General features: G+C 54.5%; 1 non-coding gene across 1 annotated transcript; it reads left to right on the top strand.

Moving 5' to 3' along the window:
- Positions 1-3,069: 3,069 nt before the first annotated feature.
- On the top strand, positions 3,070-4,980 carry LOC124744683. The gene has a single exon (XR_007010832.1). It is a non-coding gene; the product is annotated as a small subunit ribosomal RNA (ribosomal RNA).
- The last annotated feature ends 20 nt before the right edge of the window (positions 4,981-5,000 follow it).

Here is a 5,000-nt window from a genome sequence, read left to right on the forward strand (position 1 = left end):
GTGCCTTAACTAACCATGTTGTCCTCCTAACCTAACCCATGTTGTGCCTTAACCTAACCCATGTTGTCCCCTAACCTAACCCATGTGTCCCCTAACCTAACCCATGTTGTCCCCTAACCTAACCCATGTTGTGCCTTAACCTAACCCATGTTGTGCCTTAACCTAACCCATGTTGTCCCCTAACCTAACCCATGTTGTCCCCTAACCTAACCCATGTTGTCCCCTAACCTAACCCATGTTGTCCCCTAACCTAACCCATGTTGTCCCCTAACCTAACCCATGTTGTCCCACTAACCTAACCCATGTTGTCCCCTAACCTAACCCATGTTGTCCCCTAACCTAACCCATGTTGTCCCCTAACCTAACCCATGTTGTCCCTAACCTAACCCATGTTGTGCCCTAACCTAACCCATGTTGTGCCCTAACCTAACCCATGTTGTGCCCTAACCTAACCCATGTTGTGCCTTAACCTAACCCATGTTGTCCCCTAACCTAACCCATGTTGTCCCCTAACCTAACCCATGTTGTCCCCTAACCTAACCCATGTTGTCCCCTAACCTAACCCATGTTGTCCCCTAACCTAACCCATGTTGTGCCTTAACCTAACCCATGTTGTCCCCTAACCTAACCCATGTTGTCCCCTAACCTAACCCATGTTGTCCCCTAACCTAACCCATGTTGTCCCCTAACCTAACCCATGTTGTCCCCTAACCTAACCCATGTTGTCCCCTAACCTAACCCATGTTGTCCCCTAACCTAACCCATGTTGTCCCCTAACCTAACCCATGTTGTGCCCTAACCTAACCCATGTTGTCCCCTAACCTAACCCATGTTGTGCCTTAACCTAACCCATGTTGTGCCTTAACCTAACCCATGTTGTCCCCTAACCTAACCCATGTTGTCCCCTAACCTAACCCATGTTGTGCCTTAACCTAACCCATGTTGTGCCGTAACCTAACCCATGTTGTGCCTTAACCTAACCCATGTTGTGCCTTAACCTAACCCATGTTGTGCCTTAACCTAACCCATGTTGTGCCTTAACCTAACCCATGTTGTGCCTTAACCTAACCCACGTTGTCCCCTAACGTAACCCACGTTGTCCCCTAACGTAACCCACGTTGTCCCCTAACGTAACCCACGTTGTCCCCTAACGTAACCCACGTTGTCCCCTAACGTAACCCACGTTGTCCCCTAACGTAACCCACGTTGTCCCCTAACGTAACCCACGTTGTCGCCTATCGTAACCCACGTTGTCGCCTAAACCTGCTCTGTAATTGTTATACGACTCGTTCAATTAGTGTAGTGTTGCCCACCCGCAACCCTCGCAATATAGTTCGCTACTCGCACTGCCCGCTCCCCTGTGTATCGCTTCATGTTAAACACCTTGCAAGTCTTGCTGACTTTCCACATGCTCCTGCTGTACACTGTAATGTGGATGGCAGCAGGGCGTACATGCCGCCCCCCCCCCCCCCCCCCACCTCTCCCCACGTCCCCACCTTGCCCCCTGCCTTCGCAAGGTGGTTGGTGACAAGTTTGCATGTTCAATGCCCTTCGCATGCGACGTACGCAGGCTACGTTGTGGTGCGGCCTGTGTCAACTGTCCGCTGATGTCGTACGCGTGAACCACAATCTGTACTGCACATTCGTCCTTATGTACTGAATGATACATCGTGGCACATGTGTGACCGTACACACGACTGCGCCCAAAAACGGCGGACCATACAGTGCAAATATTGTGCACGCAGCTACGTGTCGTCTCCCTATGAGAGCTGGATTGCAGTGTGGTACGCCATAGAGACGTGTGGGAGGAACGGACGCCGTGGATGGCGATCAGCATGAGCTGTCTGTTGATGTATTCGGACCTAGTCGTCTCTCCTCACACACCGTGATGGCATGGTGCAGCGCGTTCCATATCTGCGACATGCTACAGAAGCCGGTTGACAGTCGTTCGAGCAATGGACATCGCATACGTACGGGGGCCACCTTCCACGTATTGTCTAGGCGTGCACATTTTGTTGCGTGTATGTGGGCAGACGTAGTGTGGCGTGACACCTGACACAGGCATGCAATAATGGTTGAAGTTGCAAATGGCGATGGACGCCTACGTTTTCTGGTGAAGTTACGCAAATGAAGAAATGGTAACCCGTTGTGGTGCGGTTGTTCTCGCTAGGGGTGAATCGGTGATGGCGACGATAGGTTGAGGTACTAACCGGTTGTTCCAGCGATACCCACCATGCCGACGAAACTGAACGGCATCTGGGTGTGAAGCGATACGCGGCGGTGGCTGGGTGGGACCGTCCCCGGCCGGTGAGGGGGCGCCTCCCGGCGTGCTGGCCGCGCGGTGCGTGGGCGCACGCGCTACAGCCGGCTGGTGGGGGCGGCCAGTGGCAGGCGCGCCGGCCGACGGACGCGGCAGGCGTCGCAGCTGCGCGCCGGCGCACCCTGCGCGCGGCGCCGTGCGGCCAAAGTAGGTCCTCGCGGGCCCGGTGCGAAGCGCGGTGGACATCTGCAGTGTGCTGGTCCGATTGAGGACTGTGTGCGTTGAGGATGCGCCGCCGCCCGGCGCTCGGCGCCGCGACGCCGTCTGCTGCTCGGTCGCCCCAGCGGTTCTCGCTGGTGGTTTGTATCGCAGCTGTGCGGATGTGTTGGCGTGTGCGCTGTGCTGGGAGAGTTCGCTTCGGCACCCAAGTGGGGCTTTTGTCCTTCTGTGGCGCTGGCGTTGGAGCTGCCGGTCACCGTAGGTGGCGCGTGTTGTCTCCCGCCGGCAATGCCACGACAGCACGCTCCCGGGCCTCTGTCGGCAGCGGCAAGCTCAGTTGGGAGCACGGGTGGTCGCACCGAAAGCGTCTACTCGCCTAACTCCGGGCGATTGCGCCTCTCTCGAACCCGACCAAGTACTTGGGACGGCGCTGCGCGCCGCCGGGACCTGAGAGGGTTTCGAGGTGTATTGTGCAGGGGAGCTCAGCCTCCTCCTGTTTGCAGAATGATTGAGCGGACGCTTGCGTGTTCGCGCGGGCCCCCCGGGACACACTCCCGGGCGGCCGGCTGCTCAGCTCTAGTTGACGCAGCTCCCTGGTTGATCCTGCCAGTAGTCATATGCTTGTCTCAAAGATTAAGCCATGCATGTCTCAGTACAAGCCGCATTAAGGTGAAACCGCGAATGGCTCATTAAATCAGTTATGGTTCCTTAGATCGTACCCACGTTACTTGGATAACTGTGGTAATTCTAGAGCTAATACATGCAAACAGAGTCCCGACCAGAGATGGAAGGGACGCTTTTATTAGATCAAAACCAATCGGTCGGCTCGTCCGGTCCGTTTGCCTTGGTGACTCTGAATAACTTTGGGGCTGATCGCACGGTCCTCGTACCGGCGACGCATCTTTCAAATGTCTGCCTTATCAACTGTCGATGGTAGGTTCTGCGCCTACCATGGTTGTAACGGGTAACGGGGAATCAGGGTTCGATTCCGGAGAGGGAGCCTGAGAAACGGCTACCACATCCAAGGAAGGCAGCAGGCGCGCAAATTACCCACTCCCGGCACGGGGAGGTAGTGACGAAAAATAACGATACGGGACTCATCCGAGGCCCCGTAATCGGAATGAGTACACTTTAAATCCTTTAACGAGTATCTATTGGAGGGCAAGTCTGGTGCCAGCAGCCGCGGTAATTCCAGCTCCAATAGCGTATATTAAAGTTGTTGCGGTTAAAAAGCTCGTAGTTGGATTTGTGTCCCACGCTGTTGGTTCACCGCCCGTCGGTGTTTAACTGGCATGTATCGTGGGACGTCCTGCCGGTGGGGCGAGCCGAAGGCGTGCGACCGCCCCGTGCGTGCTCGTGCGTCCCGAGGCGGACCCCGTTGAAATCCTACCAGGGTGCTCTTTATTGAGTGTCTCGGTGGGCCGGCACGTTTACTTTGAACAAATTAGAGTGCTTAAAGCAGGCAAGCCCGCCTGAATACTGTGTGCATGGAATAATGGAATAGGACCTCGGTTCTATTTTGTTGGTTTTCGGAACCCGAGGTAATGATTAATAGGGACAGGCGGGGGCATTCGTATTGCGACGTTAGAGGTGAAATTCTTGGATCGTCGCAAGACGAACAGAAGCGAAAGCATTTGCCAAGTATGTTTTCATTAATCAAGAACGAAAGTTAGAGGTTCGAAGGCGATCAGATACCGCCCTAGTTCTAACCATAAACGATGCCAGCCAGCGATCCGCCGCAGTTCCTCCGATGACTCGGCGGGCAGCCTCCGGGAAACCAAAGCTTTTGGGTTCCGGGGGAAGTATGGTTGCAAAGCTGAAACTTAAAGGAATTGACGGAAGGGCACCACCAGGAGTGGAGCCTGCGGCTTAATTTGACTCAACACGGGGAAACCTCACCAGGCCCGGACACCGGAAGGATTGACAGATTGATAGCTCTTTCTTGATTCGGTGGGTGGTGGTGCATGGCCGTTCTTAGTTGGTGGAGCGATTTGTCTGGTTAATTCCGATAACGAACGAGACTCTAGCCTGCTAACTAGTCGCGTGACATCCTTCGTGCTGTCAGCGATTACTTTTCTTCTTAGAGGGACAGGCGGCTTCTAGCCGCACGAGATTGAGCAATAACAGGTCTGTGATGCCCTTAGATGTTCTGGGCCGCACGCGCGCTACACTGAAGGAATCAGCGTGTCTTCCTAGGCCGAAAGGTCGGGGTAACCCGCTGAACCTCCTTCGTGCTAGGGATTGGGGCTTGCAATTGTTCCCCATGAACGAGGAATTCCCAGTAAGCGCGAGTCATAAGCTCGCGTTGATTACGTCCCTGCCCTTTGTACACACCGCCCGTCGCTACTACCGATTGAATGATTTAGTGAGGTCTTCGGACTGGTACGCGGCATTGACTCTGTCGTTGCCGATGCTACCGGAAAGATGACCAAACTTGATCATTTAGAGGAAGTAAAAGTCGTAACAAGGTTTCCGTAGGTGAACCTGCGGAAGGATCATTACCGACTAGACTGCATGTCTT

The sequence above is a fragment of the Schistocerca piceifrons genome, unplaced genomic scaffold (assembly GCF_021461385.2).
Source record: "Schistocerca piceifrons isolate TAMUIC-IGC-003096 unplaced genomic scaffold, iqSchPice1.1 HiC_scaffold_303, whole genome shotgun sequence".
Lineage (NCBI taxonomy): Eukaryota > Metazoa > Arthropoda > Insecta > Orthoptera > Acrididae > Schistocerca > Schistocerca piceifrons.